The 22,341-nt window shown below is 42.0% G+C and overlaps 1 protein-coding gene and 1 pseudogene across 1 annotated transcript in view; one reads left to right on the forward strand and one right to left on the reverse strand.

The window, feature by feature from the left end:
• LOC126161764 (ubiquitin-conjugating enzyme E2Q-like protein CG4502) overlaps window positions 1-22,341 on the forward strand; it is a 665,340-nt gene that overhangs the window by 405,781 nt on the left and 237,218 nt on the right. The gene's annotated exons all lie outside the window — the stretch shown is intronic.
• On the reverse strand, window positions 149-266 carry LOC126163252 (5S ribosomal RNA; annotated as a pseudogene).

Raw genomic sequence — 22,341 nt, forward strand, 5'->3', positions numbered from 1 at the left:
TCACCCTCGGTGGGGGATGCGGATAGGAGGGGCGTGGGGTCAGCACACCGCTCTCCCGGTCGTAAGATGGTATTATTGACCGAAGCCGCTACTATTCGGTCGAGTAGCTCCTCAATTGGCATCACGAGGCTGAGTGCACCCCGAAAAATGGCAACAGCGCATGGCGGCCTGGATGGTAACCCATCCAAGTGCCGATCACGCCCGACAGCGCTTAACTTCGGTGATCTCACGGGAACCGGTGTAGCCACTGCGGTAAGGCCGTTGCCAATCTAGTACTGTTTACTTTGTTTATTTCTGGATTCATTTATGAACTAGTAATCGAAATTAATAGAAATTCATTTGTCAAGAAAAATTGTAAACCATTTGGAATATGGTTATTACCGCAGTGTGAAATAATAGTAAGCATGCCTCTGATGTGAACGGACGTATTTTTGTATTTTGGGCGAACAATGTAATTTCAGCTTTGTTAATGTGAAAATTTATAGATTGTATGATATACTAAAATGTCACAAAATATATTAATGTAACAACAAAAATTCTGTATCTTCAAATTTTTTTAGATCAATTCAACATTGAGGACCTCAAATGTGAAAATTTCAGCTTAAAGAATCAGACCCCTAGACAAGATGAACTTAAGCACACGAAAAATACACCAGAAAGTTTACTGCAATATTCATTCCTCTCAATTTTTTCGTGAAAGACTTCGCTTATTGTGAACAATAACTGGTATTAGGAAGGAGGGAGGAGATTACAAACAGTTGGCGAAGAGTTCTCGGGCTTCCAGACACCGCCAGCTGTATACCCCGGGAAAGCATACATTCACATTACAAACAGTTCTTACGAAACAGAGAACATAGTCGTCGATAACCAGCTGCCCAACCATCTTCAGGAAAACAGGTCCGTAAACATCCATGAGTGTCTGTTTTACCAAAAGACTATCCCGGAACCAAAACCAGGTATCACTTAAAGGTTGCCAATCAAGCGGCATCTAGTGACAACAAAAAAATTATTTTCAATATTTTGCGTGATTACTGGCCGAATTTAAAAATTTAAGATGCTGTCATAATCAGTTCATTAGGAGGTATATTCTTATTTGCCACGTTTAACACAATAAAACAAGTATTACAGATAGAAACTGTGTGTTTGTCTTGGTGTAATATAAGCGATGGCGTTCAAATATCTGGACTTCATTAATCCAGTATTTTAGAATGAGTGCACTTCGTGACTTTCAACAAACGTTACAGATAATTTCAAACCTGTACAAAACTTTTTGTCGTTGACTTCTCCCACCAAACGATGAAAGGAACTCTTTGTAATCCAACGCTAAATTTACATCTACATGACTATTCTGCAATTCTGTCACAGTGAGGCGCGATGGAAAAATGCTTATGAAGTAAAATGCTGCTCTCTTCTTGTTGGTCCCACAAAAAAATTGTTCTGTGAACTTTTACTATGTGAGCCCCCGAGGGCACCATACGAATACTATATTGAAATTCAGACTAAAGTCACTGTTCATTTGGCCATGGCTGGATTTCTAAGAGTTGGCTACGCTAAAGTCTAGGGGACAACCAAAGCATTTATTGCATTTGTCCTAAAGTTGCCTAAAGTTCAGAATATATGCAGGAAATAATCTGCGGTGAAATATAATGTTCATTACTCAGTGTTCTTGAGATTTAATTAAATGGTATTTATTCACTTTTTCGACATATAATACAGCTTAATAATTGTTTATCAATGAATTAATGAAAATATGTGCCAGATCTGAAATTTAAGAGATAAATACTTCTTATTCCTACCACGAAAACTGGAAAATCGTCAAGTCAAATGTAATTTAAAGGATCAACTGCAGCTCGTGTTCCAAGTGCCATGTTGGACAGACAGAACTAGCGTTCTACACACGTTTTAAATAATACATCGAACTGATCACGCTTCCGCCTGTGGCTCTCATCTAACAGAAATTAGTAATACTGTAAATAACATCGAAACATTACCACTAATCCTACGTAAGACCAACATTGGAAATATCATGAACGTCTTTGAAGAAATAGGGATATATAATGAATGCAAAAGACGACCAAAAAATTTACTAAATGAAAAAACCGACTTGCATGATGCCTAAAATGCTTTTAGACAACTTGTATCTTGTATGTCACACTGCTCATAGTGAAGGATAGGCAGACTAAAGTTTGTTGTTTGTATATACATTCATTTCAGTACATGCGTTTGACATGTATTCAGTAGACGTAAACAGTTTCGCCAAACCCATTGTGATTGTAAACATCATGATACTATGTTAATGATCTCACCAACATTTTGGACACGTATCCCCATTTGGTGTACAAGGAGAGTTTCCCACGATCTCACAGGAAGTATTATCTTTGTTCTATACGACAGAAACGTGATTCGCTACGACCTTTGAATAATCACCTTTCATTCTTTTAGTAGCAATCCGTGTTGACACAAACGAGAACGGCGCCTTAGCGTACACTCAGCGACGAATAAATTGTATGTTGCAAGATTGTCGTGTTTTTCGACGTTGACTCACTTCGAGCGATTTTCACATTCCTGCTATGATTTTAAAGTGTAGTTATGTAGATTGTGAGCGTGATTGCTGATCGTTTTATACGTGTTTTCCTGTTGTGTGCCCCTAGCGAAAATAGAAAGCACAGCAGCTCACATCGTTATAGGTGCGGAAAGCTATCTAAAGCCGGAAATAAGTTAGTCAAAACTTTTACAAGGGACCTCACCGTGTTCAGAAGAGACAGATTAAATACTGTTAGTCGCCGAGTGTTTATTGCAGTCTGAAGTAGTTTACCTTGTCGTGAAATTTAAATGGATAGTTCCTCTGAATTAGTATGGGTAACGGTTATACTTGACAGCCGAAGTAAATTAATAATTGATTCTGTTTACCGACCCCCGACCCATGATATAGTTGTTGAATAGTTCAAAGAAAACCTGAGTCTCATTCCAAATAGGTGCCCCACTCACACAATTATACACCAGCGTCTAAAATGGCTAACAAACCGCTGTTTCCCCTTCTCGTGTCTAAGTACCGATATACTCATACAAACTGTAAATAGGTGTCCGTATGATTGTGTTCCGCACGGAAGATGGCATTCCGGTCAACGCACAACCACGCCAGCGATGACGTCACGGCATTGATCAAACGGGGTGATAACTGTCGGGTAGTCCCACATCCACAATCGCTGTGCACACAATCACAGACTTTGAAGTATGGCACAGAGAAGATGCCTACCAGACTCTCTGCAGCGGAGAGGCATAGGAAGAACCGTAGCAGGACAGTTGCAAACTCATGTGGCCCGATGGCTTAAAGTAAATCGTTCTGTAGTTACTCGGATGTGGCGACAGTTGATAGGGACCGAAACTGTATCCCAAAGACCACGACAGCGCCAACCATGAATGAAATCAGAAAGAGAAGACCGTTATTTGTCTGTAAGGGCATAACGGAACCGCCTTAATACTGCACAGCAACTAGCATCTGACCTCGCAGCATCCACTGGGCGTTTTATACCGAGGTTCAAATGGTTCAAATGGCTCTAAGCACTATGAGACTTAACATCTGAGGTCATCAGTCCCCTAGACTTAGAACGACTTAAACCTAACTAGCCTAAGGACATTACACACATCCATGCCCAGGGCAGGATTCGAACCTGCGACCGTAGCAGCCGCGTGGTTCCGGACTGAAGCGCCTAGAACCGCTCTTTTATACCGAGGCAAACGGTGTACAGAAGACCTCGGTAAAATGGCCTTTATTGTCGGAGACTTGCTGTATCTGTACCTCTGACGCGTCTTCACAGAAGGGAACGTCTAGAGTGGAGTCGTCACCACGCCACCTAGGCGCTCGAACAGAGGACAATTGTTCTTCTCACCAACGAGCCCCGAATTGATCTGGAGAGTGAGTCTCGACGTATTCGTATCTGAAGGGAACGTGGAACACTATTTCGGGACACAAACGTTGTGGAAAGAGTTTGATATCGAGGAGGATCACTAACGGTGTGGGCAGGGATCATCTTGACCATTCGAACAGCTCTTCATGAAATTGTACAGGTGAATCATCAAGGTTCAACTACTGTCAGGTGTCGTGACGACATCTCGAGACCTCATGTGCGGTTTTTGCGAGGTGTTGTGCGCCCGGACTTCGTTTTGAAGGACAATAGTCCTCGACGTCATATAGCACGGGTGGTTGATGTTTTCTTGGGACCAGAAGATATTGCAGGCATGACATGGTCTGCTCCCTTTTCTGATTTCAGTCCCATAGAGCATGTCTGGGATCACTACGGAGATGCTTTGCATCACGTCAGCATCCACCAGCCACTCCTCAAGATTGCGAGCAGCTGTTCAGGAAGAATGAGCGTTATTGCTTCAACATGAGATTGATTACATCATTCACTGCATGCGCCGTCGTTGTCATGCCTGTATTTCTACCAGAGCTGGTCACACTCCTTGCTGAGCACAATAATAAGTTGTCGAAAAGTGTTTCAAATCCATTAAGTTGTAAAAAATCGAAGAACCTTTTTGTTGACCATTATGCATTTTGCAGTTTTATGTTCTGCATTCTTTACATTGTTTCTACTTCACTAACATCTGTTTATTGTGTTTTTTGCAAAATACATGCAGCCTTGCAAAATTTCCGTTTGTTCCTTTAATTTTGGACACCAGTGTAGTTGGTAGTAGCTTCAATCTATCCTCGAGATTGTAGCGAAAATAAATGTTTAAAGTCGGTGGTAGGCATAAAAGTCTTCCGAAATGGTACTGAATGCTTTCTCAGAAAATTATTTTGAACAATTAGTTCGTGACCCCATTCGAAGTGTAAATGGTTTGGAAAATATACTGCCGGCCGCGATGGTCTAGCGGTTCTAGGCGCTCAGTCCGGAACCGCGGGACTGCTACGGTCACAGGTTCGAATCCTGCCTCGGGCATGGATGTGTGTGATATCCTTAGGTTAGTTAGGTTTACGTAGTTCTGAGTTCTAGGGGACTGATGACCACAGATGTTAAGTCCCATAGTGCTCAGAGCCATTTGAACCATTTTTGAAAACATACTCGACCTCTTAGCAACAAAAAAAATCCTGAGCAACTCATGACGGAGTCAGGGATCAATGACGACATAGTTATAGCGAGGCTGAATACTGTAACTTCCAAACCTACCAAAAATAAAGGGAAAATAAGTCTATTTAAAAAATCAGAAAAATTTTCGCTTGACGGCTTCCTAAGAGTCTCCACTCCTTCCAACAAGACTATGTAAGTGTAGACCAGATATTGTTCGATAGCCAGCTGTATATTATCGTGAAAGAAGGGAGAGAGCGTCTCGGATATGACAAGTGAGTTGGGTGGGAATCATTGAAGCAAAGGCACTTTCGGTGCGGCAGGAACTTCTCATGGAATTTCCATTACCAATTTTCTCCTCATAGTGTGAAAATATGTTATTGGCACCCACCTAATAAGGAGAAATTATGATCACAATGAAATAAGAAAACTCAGACCTGGAATGAGAAGATTTGTATGTTCGTTTTTCCCGCGCGCTGTTCGAAAGTGAAATAGCTTGAAGGTGGTTCGATGAACCCTGCTCCGAGTACTTAATTGTGAATTGCAGAGTAATCATGTAGATGTAGATATCAGTTTCTGGCTGAGAGGTATAAAGGACCAAGCTGCGCAACAGAAATACACAAATCATTTACAATCGTGGGCGAAATCTAGTTATCTCCTTTATCAATATAGCTTAGTAACACGCCAGAGAACGAGCAAAACACGAATATGCCGATGTAAAAAGAAACAAGGCATTGTAGAATGTAGATAATAGAACAGTATTCAGCAAATCGGACGCTGTGACATCGTGGAGGTGACTATGACGGCGACTGTGACTCCAACCTGGAGTCGGTCTCCCGATATAAATAAGAGATACGTCGCCCAGCGGTACTACGAGACTCCTGCTGGCCACTGGGGCGAGAATACGTACAGCGCCGCAGCACGGCACCGCACGGCTGCCCTTGTATACCGTTGTAATCTCACAGCCCGCATTACAGAAACTTTATTGACGCAGATCGAAAAGAAAACGTACTGATAATACGTTTTAATCCTCTCGGTGCATTAGCGGCATGTATGGCTCTGAAAATTAGCAGAAGGTGTCATTATCTCCGCCACACAGATAATTTCGACATTTTTTAGACTTTTGGAAAACATTTTATGCTCCAGTATTGTGTCACTTCCGGAGACCCAAAATCTCCTCTGTAGAAATCAACGACGATCGTGTGAAATCCAGTTAGCTCGGGGTTCGTCTACGAGGCCAAGGAGGCAATAGGCACCGGTGTTCATGTTCAGGCCGTATTACCCAAGTCGGTTATGCGATGAAGCAGATACGAGCGTCTTGAATATCAGACCTGCTTTGTGAATGTATTGAGGAAGACCTAGCAAAAGGAACACAAAATCTCATTCTTAACGGAGAGAAATTTTTCGTCGTAAAAGTAACTTCGGGCGTACCGCTGGTGACTATCATAGGACCTTTACTTTACGCAAAATATACTGATAACCTAGTGGATAACGTCGAAAATGCAATGACGCAATTCGACGTAGTCGCAACGCTTGAAAACTGCAGAGAAATGCAGGAAGATCTGCAGAGTATTGAAGTTCGGTGCAGGGATGATCAGTTGACCCTCAACAGACACAAATGTACAGCATTGCTCAAGAATAGGCAGAAAGCGGTATTACTATATAATTACAAGACTGGCCAAGAGGCACTAGAATCAGTCGTATCCATTAATTGTCTGGGAGTATATGTTCGGAGCCATTTAAAGTTTACCGACCACGTAAAACTAATCGCAAGTAAGACAGTACGGGCCACTCATTACAGAACGCAGCATATAAAACTGCCGTTCGATCAGTATTTGAATATTGCTCCTCAGGCTGAGATCCTCACCGGATGGGACTGATAGACGAAATCGAGAACATTCCAAGAAGAACAGCGCGTTTCGTCATTGGTTAATTTAGCAAGAGCGAAAGCGTCGCTAAGATACTCAAAATCAGGTCACAGGCGCTACAGGAGCGGCGTTGTGCGTCACGGTGTGGTTAAAATTCCGAAGACGTTCAATCCTAGAACAGTCAACCAATATACTCCTTCCTCCTAGGTACATCCAGCGAAAAGACTGTTAGCATAAGAGACTTTTGAAATAACGCAGAGGCCTACCAACAAACGTTACTGCAGTGGACCGTTCGGGAGTGGAAAAGGAAATGGGTGGGGATGGGTGAGATTAGGGAACAACAGTGATACACGAAGTACCCTACATTATGCTCCATAAACTGGCATGCGTAGTGTTAATGTAGATCTAGTAATCTGCAGGCTTTCATTGTTTCATAGCCGTCGTCAGCATAAAATAATTTCCTCCCAGCTGCAAGCCGAAATGTCGTTTAATTTATTATGTTCTCATACGTTACGTAATGGCTGTGAGAGATGCTGAGTTTGTGATGAAATTGTCTAGATTTTTTGACGTGTTTCCACAATTAAATTACACAGCTTCAAGAAAAGGTATCAACGCTCAGAAATCATTTTCATTGACATTAGTTTTAAGCAGCACTTCAGTTTCGAGAAATTATTGTCCGACATCGGTAGCACTCTGTTTGGCAAATACGTGTTCCCAGCAATTGCGTCTCCGACACTTAAATGTAACTTCAGGGAAGCACCGGCCTTTTTTGGAGAGCTTAGTATTCATGCTAGTGGTGATGTTTCATGCCGCATGTTACCACTCCTATATCAAAGGACTCAGTGGTAATACACTCCTGGAAATTGAAATAAGAACACCGTGAATTCATTGTCCCAGGAGGGGGAAACTTTATTGACACATTCCTGGGGTCAGATACATCACATGATCACACTGACAGAACCACAAGCACATAGACACAGGCAACAGAGCATGCACAATGTCGGCACTAGTACAGTGTATATCCACCTTTCGCAGCAATGCAGGCTGCTATTCTCCCATGGAGACGATCGTAGAGATGCTGGATGTAGTCCTGTGGAACGGCTTGCCATGCCATTTCCACCTGGCGCCTCAGTTGGACCAGCGTTCGTGCTGGACGTGCAGACCGCGTGAGACGACGCTTCATCCAGTCCCAAACATGCTCAATGGGGGACAGATCCGGAGATCTTGCTGGCCAGGGTAGTTGACTTACACCTTCTAGAGCACGTTGGGTGGCACGGGATACATGCGGACGTGCATTGTCCTGTTGGAACAGCAAGTTCCCTTGCTGGTCTAGGAATGGTAGAACGATGGGTTCGATGACGGTTTGGATGTACCGTGCACTATTCAGTGTCCCCTCGACGATCACCAGTGGTGTACGGCCAGTGTAGGAGATCGCTCCCCACACCATGATGCCGGGTGTTGGTCCTGTGTGCCTCGGTCGTATGCAGTCCTGATTGTGGCGCTCACCTGCACGGCGCCAAACACGCATACGACCATCATTGGCACCAAGGCAGAAGCGACTCTCAGCGCTGAAGACGACACGTCTCCATTCGTCCCTCCATTCACGCCTGTCGCGACACCACTGGAGGCGGGCTGCACGATGTTGGGGCGTGAGCGGAAGACGGCCTAACGGTGTGCGGGTCCGTAGCCCAGCTTCATGAAGACGGTTGCGAATGGTCCTCGCCGATACCCCAGGAGCAACAGTGTCCCTAATTTGCTGGGAAGTGGCGGTGCGGTCCCCTACGGCACTGCGTAGGATCCTACGGTCTTGGCGTGCATCCGTGCGTCGCTGCGGTCCGGTCCCAGGTCGACGGGCACGTGCACCTTCCGCCGACCACTGGCGACAACATCGATCTACTGTGGAGACCTCAGGCCCCACGTGCTGAGCAATTCGGCGGTACGTCCACCCGGCCTCCCGCATGCCCACTATACGCCCTCGCTCAAAGTCCGTCAACTGCACATACGGTTCACGTCCACGCTGTCGCGGCATGCTACCAGTGTTAAAGACTGCGATGGAGCTCCGTATGCCACGGCAAACTGGCTGACACTGACGGCGGCGGTGCACAAATGCTGCGCAGCTAGCGCCATTCGACGGCCAACACCGCGGTTCCTGGTGTGTCCGCTGTGCCGTGCGTGTGATCATTGCTTGTACAGCCCTCTCGCAGTGTCCGGAGCAAGTATGGTGGGTCTGACACACCGGTGTCAATGTGTTCTTTTTTCCATTTCCAGGAGTGTAGTTTCAGTTGCGTTATTTCGTTGTACTCGATTAAAGGACTTGAAGTGCGTGACACTACGAGTAATCCACTGAGTTACTCAGAGTAACTGCTAAGAAAAAACAACAGACATCTACAGCAAAATGTTACTATCAAAAGTATGAGACTCGTGACATTTGCGTTATATACGTACCAATACGTCAATACATAATTTGGTACCATAAACAGCACTGCAGAGAGAAACTGTTGGTAGGGACGTAATATAAAGGAAATTGTCAGGATGTTTCCAGTAATAGGCACACATAGATGAAACACTTAGCGTAAAATGGTTATGGATGCAGGTATCATAACTTTTAAAATTGATGTTATAGTGATTATTTTTAATTAGCATAAAAAGTCGCATTTGGAAATTTCCTGCCAGAGAAAATACTTTGGCAGGTTTCGTATGTCTCGAGGGAAGAATATTCCCTCAATTGCGAATATTTACTATGGTATGTTCCACATCTGACGTCAACAGGTGTTTGATTTTTGGAAAACACAGTATAATTACTGCCAACAAAACAACTCTTTGTAATCTAACGCTAGATTTGCATCTACATGACTATTCTTCAATTCACAATTAAGTGCGTAGCAGAGGGTTAATCGATCCACGTTCAGACAATTTCTTTACATTTCCACTCTCGAACAATACGCTTATATCTTTCCATGCAGGCTTGAGCAAAAACAATACTAAACTGATCTCCCAGCCTCCAAATTCTCCAGACATGGCCGCATGTGTTTCCTGTTCCACAAAATAAAAGAAACAGTAAAGCATTTACAGACATAGATGGAAGAAAAACCGCCGTACATGGCCCCAATACATCTGTATAACTGTCCTACAGTTCACAATTAAGTGGCAAATACACTTCTCGATTTTTCCGTCTCATCGTACAAAGTACTGTGTAAATCTCACAATATTTCATCAATGAAATGAAATGTCGTGTAGCTAGGGCCTCCCGTCGGGTAGACCGGTCCCCTGGTGCAAGTCTCTTGAGTTGACGCCACTTCGGAGAATTACGCATCGCTGGGAATGATATTATAAAGATGAAGACAACATAATACTCAGTCTCTGGGTGGAGAAAATCTCCAACCCAGCCGGGAATCGAAACCGTGCCCCTTTGCATAGCATTCGGCCACGCTGACCACTCAGCTGTCGAGGCGGACATTTCATCGATGCAACATGCTCGACTTCTTCAGGTAGCGATAGTTGCTGCAGTCACTGAGCAAGACGCATGGCAGAAGGTTCATCGAACCATCTTCAAGCTATTTCTCTACCTTTCCAATCTCGAACGTCGCGCGAGGAAATCGAACACTTAAGTCTTTCTGTGCTAGCTCTGATTTCTCTTATTTTCTTACGATGATCATTTCTCCCAATGTAGGGGAGCGCCAAAAAACAAATTGGCATTCTGATGATAAAGTTGTTGATTAGAATTCCGTGAGCACATCGTGCCGCAACGAAGAGCGCCTTTGTTGTAATGATTACCATCCCGATTCGTGTATCATATCTATGGCAATCTCTCCCCTATTTCACGATAAAACAAAACGAGCTGCCTTTGTTTAAACTTTTTTGACGTGCTCTGACAATTTTATCTGATGTGGGTCTCGTACCGCGAAGCAGATCTCCAGTAGAGGTCGGACAAGAGTTGTCTAGGCAGTCTCTTTAGTTGAGCTGTTGCTTCTTCTAGGTGTTCTGCCAATAAAAGGCAGGCTTTGGTTCGCTTTCCTCACATTACCAATGTCGTCGTTCCAGTTTAAATTATTCGTAATTGTAGTCGCTAAGTGTTTAGTTGAACTGACAGCTTTAGTTGAACTGACAGCCTTTAGATTTGTGTGATTGATGGTGTAACCGTAATTTAACGATACCTTTTAGTCCTCATGTGGATACCTCACTCTTTTAATTATTTTGAGCCAATTGCCACTTTCCGCACCATACAGGTATATTGTCTACATAATTTTTCATTGGTTTTGGTATTCTGGCGACGGTATATTACAGCATCATCTGTAAACAGTCTGTTAGAGTAATTCAGATTGTCTTCTAAATCGTCTATAACGATTATGAACAGCAGAGGGGCTCTAACATTTGCTTGAGGAACGCCAGATATCACTTCTGTTTTACGCGGTGACTTTTCGTGAGTTAGTACGAACTGTGACCTTTCTGAGAGGAAATTACAGATCCAGTCGTACAACTGAAACACTAATCGATAGTCATGTAATTTGTTTGGGAGTCGCTTGTGCGAAACGGTGTCAAAAGCATTCTGTAAACATGGAATCAATCTGAGATCCTCTGTCGATAGCACTCATTACATCGTGTTTCACAAGAACGACATTTTCTGAATATGAGCTGACTATCTGCTGAGTTAGAGGTAATTCATAATGTTCGCAGATGGTATATGTTCCCGAATCCTACCATAAATTGAGGTCTGTGATAGAGGTCTGTAATTCAGTGGCTTATTTCCTTTGTCTGGTATCGGCGTGACATGTGCAGTTTTCTAGTCCTTAGGTATGGATCTTTTGTGAACCAGCAGTTGTATATACTGCTACGTATGGAGGTATCGTATCAGTATACTCTGGAAGAAACCTATCTGGTGTATAGTCTGGATCGGAAGACTTGCCTTAATTGATTCAAACTGCCTTTCAACGCCGAGGATATCTACTCTACTAATATTGCTTCTATTATCTTATATTTCGCCGCGAAAGGGGAAGAAAAATGACATTTCTCTAATCCCTTGCTATTCTATCTCACATCTTGTTGCATAGTGTAACTTCTTTTCACCTTAATTCCTGTTTGAGATAAGTATTCTAATATAAAGTAGATGTTTTACAATGAGATACGTGACACAATCAAGGTATAACATAAGTGAGTTGTAAGTTGATGACGTCATTATTACATGTACTCTCATTGTACTAACGCTGCTTTGTTGATACACCAGATTTAAAATACTTTACATAGCTATATCAGCTATGTCATTGGAGTTGCAATAAAATGAACAAATAACGATGTTTACTTTTTGTCGGTCAGTTGACACGATTGCCCCAATGATTTATCTCCTCCTTCCTGATATATATACTAATACACCTGTCTGTAAACACGATTATAGCCCCTTCTCCGTGTCTTATATACACTTTTTTTCTACAGTCGATTGTTAGATTTTCGGTACATGGTGATTATAATTTTGTCTTTATTTCAAAATTTGTTTACCCTTTTCTCTTACTTATCCATTTTTTTCTTTTCAGAATCTTAGATTCGTTGTCTATGATCTTTCTCTTTTACTTCTGTCAGAACTGATGATCACTTTCAAGCAGCGAAGTAGGATTAGTCATGGTTTCCTTAATTTCCTTATAGCTTCTTTCTTCATTTTTTTTTTTAAATTCAGTAGATACGCTGTTAAAATAAGAGAAACGTCCACTTTTTTTTCTTTTACGGATAATGTGTATACTAACAAGCGGAGAGCCAATTTTAAGCCAGGAACTACCCTTATTATTTACTTTTAATTATTATATAACTCTTAATACATCCAACAATAAAAGGTCTGGTATAGATTCGTACTCAACGTGAAGGTTACACGTTGAGCTGCAGACAAGCACAACGAAAAGACTGTTACACGTTTACCTTTCGATCGAAATCTTCTTCAGAAAAGAAAACCCACTCACACATTCATTCACATAAAGAAGTACACTTCACAATCTCTGGTAGCTCGGACCGGAATGACGGAGATGTCGGCCATGTGTGTGTGTGTGTGTGTGTGTGTGTGTGTGTGTGTGTGTGTGAGAGAGAGAGAGAGAGAGAGAGAGATGTGCTTGCTAATGCGGATGAATGTGTATGTGTGTGTGTTTTCTTTTCTGAAGAAGGGTTCGGCCGAAAGTTAAACGCGTAACAGTCAATTTGCTTTGCATGTAGGCAAATCAATGCGTCGTCTTTACAGTGAGTAGCGATTTATACTTTCCAGTTTATTGTTGATATTTAAACCTGGAGGTTCCATTGTTTGATTTTTCTTAACATGTGCAGCTCCTCTAAATAGTGTGATTGTAGTTTTGTTGGCCTTAATGCGAATACTGTGCACTGTAGCTACCAAATGAAGTTCATTAGCAGCTCTTTCAAAAGATTCCTCACTAAGAGCAGTTATTACAAGCAATAACCAAACAAAATAGTTATTATGTGTGTGTAGTTCTTACTCTTCTGGATTCGTGGTTCCAATAAAAATGAAAATGTACTGAGATGGTACTGCATCCTAGTCATTTTTTTACTAATGGTTTTATTGAAATCTCTGTAGATACTTTTCGTTACTTTTCTGCAGAATAATCAACGATTTTTTGTTGTCAGTTTCATCAGACTGAAATTTTTTTGATATCATCGCTTTTTTTTATTTGTCTAAGAGTAAAAATGTATCTGCATACGATTTTCCTCCGAGATACTCAGACTGATATTCAAGTATTTGCTGCTGTTTTGCGCAATTTCTAGATTATAATTTGTAATGTATATATTGCTTGTGGACATTTCTTGCTTTCTTACGAACGCCTTTGTCACACACGAAAAGAGAAAGAGATGTAAGGAGCCGTCCAGATGGCTGAACAGCAGCTGTAAGTTATACACCAGACTAGCTGTGAACTGCGGCAGCGAGCAGCGTCGCAAGTGAGAAATGATAGCGCTGCGAGGCATCGCGACACACGGCCGTTAGCGGCGGGCAGTGCATCAAGGCGACAGATGTGGGACCTCCCATTCTGGAGCGTGAGCGACGAAATTGTCTCCCCAGACCCGTATTACTCACGTCACACATGTTGCAGTATAGTACCATCGCGTTTGCCAACAAGACAGAGTGTCGATGTCACAGCAGTCAACACACTGGATTCGCCTTCGGGAGAAACAAGTTTTAAATTCTGATGTGGCCATCCAGATTCAGGTTTTCAGTGATTTTCTAAAATGTTTACTGCCAATTCGGGATGGTTCCTCTCAAAAAGAACACGGACATCTCAACAACCTTTCGACTAAACGTTAAATGCTAACCTTTCGACGAAACGTTAAATGCTAACCTTTCTACCTTTCCAAAAAACAGAGAGGAAGACAATACTTCAAGCTAGAATGTGAACAATACCTGTAGTTTCAGCTGTAAGGGAAGGTGAATATCAGAGAAACTCCACAGGTGAGTCAGGACGAGAATGTCTTCCACTATCTCGGTCGCCATGAATATGAATCGTAGCATTATCAGAAATACCTGGTTCTTCTGGAACAATAAAAATAAGCCTATACTTACCAACTGTGCTAGTGACCCCAGACACCTCCCTGGATTTTTCTGTGCCAATATCGCCTTCTATCTGACGAAAGGTTTAGCTTCCTGTTTTCCATCATGACTATCATTGACCGGAAAAAGTCTAGTTTGGGGCACTCTCTTAATGAAATGTTCCCAATTAATTTTAATGAATCCTTCTGTTAACATATTATTTTAAACTGGATTGACACAACATTTGTACTATAGTAATTAATCTAAACATGTTTTAGGTTTAAAAGACCATTTTTTCTTGATAGCCTATTACTGTACTTGAGGAAAGTAGTCGTCAACTGGTACAAAAAATAAATAAATGAATGCTGTAGAACAAAGTCTGCATTTTGATTCAAGAGTTCCAGTTTTTAAATACGTCCCATCAACGTGGCACTTCACCAAGTGAATGTCTTTTTAGAGAGTTTTTTGGTCTGAAATCACTTCTTTGTACGTTTCTGAATTCATTTTGTAACATTCTCCTGCAGCACCATTAGAAATGTCTGGTGTTTCTTCTTTTCCACTTTCTCCATTGTCCACCTTTCATTTCGCAAGCGCATTGCTTGAGGTGTAAATTTCCGTGACTTTCTTTTCTCAGTTATAGTCCTTTATTCGTCTGGTTTTATTTTATTTATGTAGTTCTTCTCATATTGCGGCGTGATCGTAAACAGCAGATTTGTTACGCTTTTCATCTTGCCCAGCTCTAGCGTTCGTCATCGACTTTGTCTTAGGTCCCTTTTCATTTTCGTTTTAGTCAACAGTGAACGCAGGAAAGATACAAATAGTTACGTGACCAGGTCGTGTCCAAGAGCCTTAATTCTGATTTTCCCGATCTTTTTCTTGTTCTCAAGCTTCAAGTCGATCACAAGTATGACGACGTCATCTTCTGCTTTTCTGAGCACTTTGACATCGACTCATCTGGTCTGTTATACAAGGGCTTTCTTTGTTGTAAGGACTGGATATTTAACAACACCGACGGATCGGAGTCCTTTCTTTGGTAACAGTAACTGAAAAGAGAGAAATCCCGTCCACAGAGTACAGATTTGAGAGACTGTGCGCTCCATTTTATATATCTTTTTACATCTTAAGGTCCTCTCCATGACATTGTCGATCATGAGAAGAAACTTCAATGGAGAGATAATGATCTACCAACCGTTACTTACTTCTTAGTTTAACTTACTTCTACAAATAACTAAAATTTCTTGATGTTTTTGGTAAAAAGGAAATTAATTCTAGCTCAACAGTCGGTAGAGGGTGTCAGAGTCCTCATTCAAAGACCGGAAGAGAATTCGACGATCACATCATGCTAAACTTCTAAAATAACTTATATCACTCCAATACTTCCTGCCCATTACAGCTATCGTAACAAAAATCTTAATATGGCATTAATGGTTGGGAACGAGTAAACGCTGCTCGGCATTACGTCATGAAAATACATATGTGAGTTTAGCTTGCTCCAACTGAAGATGAAACTTAAATAGCTCAAACATTTTTTATGGAAGTAAACAAATATTTGATTAGTAACTTGGCCATACTTAGCTGTATCTATTTTCAGTTAATACACAGTTACGGGTTTTACAATATCCATGATGGATAAGTTTAAGCGGCTCAGCTACCCAAATTGAATGTATTTTATTGGTTACGATGGCGGATGCGGTATTTAATCTCCGTACACACATGACAAACGAGAATTCAGTTATATAAATTCACTCAAGCGAAAATAATAATCAATGAGAATGCAATCAACGAAAATAAAAGACGGGAAAAATATTTGATAAATTCATCCAGAAGCGCGGAACGTGCAACGTGATGAATGTGCCGTGATAAAGAAGGTTTGTACCAGGACAACATTTGAAAACAGATCTGCTTAACTCCAGCAGTAGTCTTAAACACATAGGCCACCCGCGCATCTCTCCAGGACGGACTCAGATTTTCAGTGTAGCTTATGCCTGAGCCACAAATTTTCATTTACCACAGCATACTCATTAAGAGACTTAAAGTTAAACTATAGCTGCAAGCCACTATTGTGTTCTTCCAGTGCTTAACATTATTAAGGAAGCTATTTCTTTTTTACTGCGGTTTAACGGATAAAGAGTTACCTCAGTTTAGTGTAGGATTGTACCTAACAGAGTTTATGAAATAATGCAAGAAATAAGAAGTAAAAAATGAAACACATAGTTCTGTTACAAAAACCAAATGAAACATCGAAAATTAATGACAAGTATGGTTATCAGGAAAATGTTAACAAATGTTATTTGTTGTTTCATTTCCATCACTTAACTGAATACGAAAGTAATATAAACAAAAAGAACAATTTTTGAGGAGTTTGAATAATTTCTAAAAAGGAATAGGAAACGACATATAAGGGTGATCGTTAATATAAACAGACAAATTATGAAATTCTGCGCCATAACACCTACGGTCGTGCATTGCCGTACATATTTCTATATTTCATATCCAACGACTAGAAGCTGTCAACTAAACTAAACTCCGTCCGAACAGGCCTTGAAAGGTCCAACGGTACCGATCCGCCGCCGTGTCATCCTCTCAGCCCAGGGGCGTCACCGGATGCGGATACGTAGCGGCATGTAGTCCGCACACCATTCTCCCGACCGTTGTCAGTTTTTGTGACCAGAGCCGCTACGTCTCAGTCAAGTAGCTCCTCAGTTTGCCTCACCAGGGCTGAGTGCAGCCCGCTTGCCAACAGCGTTCGGCAGATCGGACACTCACCCATCCAAGTGCTAGCCCAGCCCGACAGTGCTGAACTTCGGTGGTCTGACGTGAACAACTGCGGCAAGGCCATTGACCCTAGAAGCTGTAAAGTCACGTTAATAATCGAACTTTTATCCAGTGACAAACGGCGTTGTTTTGTTGCAAACAGACTGATAGTATCTGTCCACGGCGATTTAAGGTGGTACAGCGGCATAAAACTAGCAGGCGGAGGCCGAAGTCAAACTGAAATTCATCGTAACCCTATAGGAGTGTAATTCGCCCGTGAAGCAACTGTTTGTTAATTTGGGACCATTACGAAGTTGACTTACCGAAAGAGATAGAGAATACCGAAAGAAGAACTACAAACACGGGTTTGTTTTGTTGGTATGGGACCGCCATAGACGGTCAGCGAACTTCAGTGGGAGCCGTTAGGTCATTGTGCGTCGCGGTGAGCTTCACTCTCAAAATTGCTAGATTCCATGTTCCGATATGAGTCAAGAACTGATTTTTTCGCTTTTCCCAAAGTAATTCGTGACGGAATACTTCATGGCTGAACAGCCGGATGCCAATGTACAACGGACACGTATTTCAGTAAGCGACCATGTTGCCATTATCAGCTGCGCTGATGATCTAGGTGCTGGCTAAGGGTTTATATCTCCTCCTCAGCGTCCCTCCCTCCAACCACGCGCTCTGTGTGCCTTCCATGCCCAGGCGACGGTGCGTGTACAGTATTTACTCTCGCCCTCCGCAGGCCTGTCCGTGGTTCGCACCCAGGGAAGCGTGCTGTCGGTGTCTCCACCGTTGTTGTTGTTGTGCCACCACCTAAGTAAGTTCGTTGTGGGTTGTCTCCTTCGTCTCCTTCCTTTTCGAAAACAGACCAAGTGTGGGTGCCTATGCGTTATTAAGGATGTAGCTACTGTCACGAGTGAGCAGCGGTTCCCTTACTCAAATATCGACGGACACTTTAACTCTCATAGGGACTTGTGGAGTGCTTTTTAACAGTGAAACTGTACACCTTAACCATTTCCTGTGTTGGTCATTGTATTGTTGGAGGTTCCACATAACTTGTTGGCAGTTGATAACAGACCTGCGGACAAACTAGAATCATCGTCGTGTCGAAAGCTTTCTCAGTGGACAACTGTAAAATTTCAGCGGTGCCATTATTGATCCTCGACATCGTAAGAGTTTCTGTTTACTGTATGGTTACAGATTACTTACCAGCTGAGTATGATTTCATGGTTAAGCTTAATTAGTGTTTCTATTTATTTTCAGTGTTGCTATGGCTTTGAGCTCTCATTCACGTAAGTCAGTGCTTGATCCAAATTTTTTTGGATTTTGTGAGAAAAGGTCAGGGGAAGCTGAAGGTATCGATGCAAATTATCTCCAAGATGAAAATGACACATCTTACAATACTGAACATGTAATTGCTTCAGAACAAAGCTGTGACTCTAGTGAATCAGATAATGAAGAAAGAAGCGAATACAGAGAGGAGTCATCTTGTTTCTGTGGCAGAAATAGATATAAGTCGAATCCCAGAGGAGTATGAAAAAGCAAGCCCACAACCTGATAATCAAAGTTCCTCAGTTAAAGGCCCTGAAAAAAGATTGCAAAACTCGTGAAGTCCATTGGAAGTATGGATGTGTTTGTTTATGAGAGATACGTCAGAATAAATTTGTCAGACCTGTCCTTGAGTGACATGTAAAGAGCGGAGAAGAAACACTGGGTGAATATTATTTGTGAAAAATTGTGTATCTATTCATATGGGGTGATCAATCAGCTAATTTTTCACACTCTATATGTTCATCTTATAGCAATCTAAGATTGTTTAATGTTATTTCTAATACAATAAATTACTCTGAGTCTTTATGTTTTATTTCACTTCACTGTTATACAGGGTTACATAAACTTTTTTTCCTTTTGTGATTTATTTTGAATTGTTTGTGTCTAACTGGTGTATTGTATTCTATTATATACAAATATGAAATTCATGAATAAATATTTTTGATGAATGTAAAATAAATTATTTTTACTTGTTAAAACAAACTGGTATTCTTTTTGACGCCACAACACAATTTATGATACAAAGAAGTAACAACTCCGTTTGAGGGTAAATGAAACAGTCCTCCAAGATAGCCGGCTGTGTCAGATGCTGTACGCGCGCTCATGCCTAGGTGCAGACCGCGACAGTGCTCCAGATCTGAGGAAGGGGGAGGAGATGGATGTCCTGTTCCAGCTGTTCATCAGTGCAGCTGATGATGGAAACATGGTCGCTTGCTGAAATGTTGTGCTGGTTGGAAACTGACATCCGGCTGTTCAACCACGAACTATTTCGCCAATATATTACTTAACTGAAAATGTATATCACATAATGCTACGAATAAAAAATTAGAAAAATTCGGGTGCATAGAGGGCGGTGTCGATACTCGCCCTTCAGGTGCACCGTCCCCAAATGGAGCACAGTGCGGTAGCATGCGAAATACCGGAAGACGTAGCTAACTCGGTATACATTCGTCGATCATCTTTAAGCTGTGGTAAGAGGATCATTTGAAACAGGTGGCTCGAACTGAAGAGAAGAAGTACTTAAATACCATTCCATTTAGCTGGCGTATGATTTGACATAATTACCTAACGTAAATGCTGAAGTGGGATGAGAATGGTTTCCTATCCCTTCCTTAAGCATTCTTTGCTTGTGCTCTGTATTTAATTATCTCTACTTCAATAAAACGCTGCACATCAAGTATCCCTCTTTGCTTCCTCTGTCTCGGTATTGGAGTAACTCATCAAGCCAAGCTAAAGGCTTACCATCCCGAAATTATGTGAAACGAACTGCTGTAGAGGTCTGTTCAAGGAACAGATACTGCTTCCCAATATATTTATATTTTAACGAAAATTGTCTCTAATACTTCACTTCGTTATTTCGCTTTAGTCTCGGGATCTTCGGCCGGATAATTAACGATTTTTCTCACGTTTTGCCAGTCGAGTGGCTAGCGTTGTGCGAGATTCACCTTTCATTGGTGGTGGCGGACTGGGCAATGGACAGTGAGTCTTTGACTATGCTAGACACTCGTGTTAGCGAAACTTCAGGAAAAAAAGTTAAACCATCGTCCGCTGAAGATCTAGAGATGAAGACCAACGGGAAATATGAGAGCAAATGTTCACAAAAGCCTCAAATTTAATAACAAACCTCTTCTAAAAACCAAACGTTTCAGCTAACGTGTCTATTACTAAGGAGCTCACATTTTCGGCTTCACAGCAGCTATAAAAGTTTTAACTACTAATAAATTTCAGTTTGAGAAGCGCCTAATTGGAGGCCAGTTCCTTCTACTACATTAACGAATTTCTTAGTAGAACTAAATGACATATATCATTAATAATTTCAAACAAACTGAGTGTTCAGTAAAATATAATTTCTTCACATGTCCAGTGTAGTAATATGATAAATGTAAATATTGTAAACTGATTTTGTGTTTGATGATGTGTTAGCTACAATAGCATAAGAATTATCGCTGGCCGGGGTGGCAGAGCGGTTCTAGGTGCTACAGTCTGCAACCGCCCCACCGCTACGGTCGCAGGTTCGAACCCTGCCTCGGGCATGGATGTGTGTGATGTCCTTAGGTTAGTTAGGTTTCAGTATTTCTAAGTTCTAGGGAACTGATTACCTCAGAAGTTAACTCCCATAGTGCTCAGAGCCATTTGAACTATTTTTTAAGAATTATCAACTCCTCAAAGTACACTCTAAGACAAAAGAATTGAATGATTTATTCAAGAGAGAAAGCTTCACAAAGTGAGGAAGTCAATAACGCGTTGGTCCAAATGTTCAAATGTTTGTGAATTCCTCCAAACTGCTAAGGTCATCGGTCCCTAGACTTACACGTTACTTAAACTAACTTAAACTAATCTATGCTCAGAACATCGCACACAGCCATGCCCGAGGGACGACTCGGACCTCCGTCGGGAGGGGCCGCGCAGTCCGTGCAGGGCGCCTCAAACTGTGCGGCCACTTCGCGCGGCCGCGTTGGCCCTTATGCAAGCAGTTGTTCGGTTTGGCTTTGCTTTCCAAACTTATGCCTCCACGACGAAATAAGCAGGTGTGAAATTGGGTGTCAACAAAAATCAGGAAAACGTTTTTGAAAAGTCTATTTCAGTTCGACCGATTCGCCAGAACGCACCATTGGCAACGACTGCCCACTTTAGAAGACGTGATTGTTACGCGGGCCTGCCTACACATGTGGCTGAAGGCGCCGGCGCTCCGGGAGCGTGGCGTCGGATAACGGCGGCGACGATGGCGGTGACGGGTACATTGCTGAGGTCGATAGACGTGACGTCATACGACGCCCAGGGCACAGATCGCTGGTCTGTGTCCCAGTTGCTGCGTAGCGTTATACGCAGCAAACACATGACTACGTATGGTTTCTAAAACGAGTGGTGCTACACATTCGAAACGTTACATTCGCTCACGTACCACGCAACACATATAATATCGATATATGATGACCATCTAGTGCTCTACAGTAACTCTGTTGTGTTCACAATGTGCTGTAAATTAATATAGAAATCGAACATTCTATAAAAATGGAACAATTATCTTTACATCATCTTTGTGTAGAGGAAGTAAGTGACTGAAGCTATATACATAGATTCTTACCTCATTAGGAATAGATAGTGTCGTTTGGAATACCAGATTGTGACTCGAATAAGGAATTCCTTAATAAGGAATAAGGAATTCCTGTTTCGAGCTGGCCGTAACAAGACCTACGATTTCCAAAGATTCTCCCGCAGTGTATTGAGGAACAGCACGGAACAGGCGAAGGACCGTTTCTTGCCCTGGTATAAGAAAATGGATCAAATGGCTCTGAGCACTATGGGACTTAACATCTGAGGTTATCAGTCCCCTAGACTTAGAACTACTTAAACCTAACTAACCTAAGGACATGACACACATCCATGCACGAGGCAGGATTCGAACCTGCGACCGTAGCAGCAGCGCAGTTCCGGACTTAAGCGCCTATAACCGCTCGGCCACAACGGCCGGCCCTGGTGTAAGAGACGTTATGTAAATTGATTAAATGCACTGAAATTATTTGGAAAAATCTTAAAACAGCCAGAAACTGTTAGGTTGATAATTATTGTTTTCTTTTTGTTTTGATGCATA

The sequence above is a fragment of the Schistocerca cancellata genome, chromosome 2 (assembly GCF_023864275.1).
Source record: "Schistocerca cancellata isolate TAMUIC-IGC-003103 chromosome 2, iqSchCanc2.1, whole genome shotgun sequence".
NCBI lineage: Eukaryota > Metazoa > Arthropoda > Insecta > Orthoptera > Acrididae > Schistocerca > Schistocerca cancellata.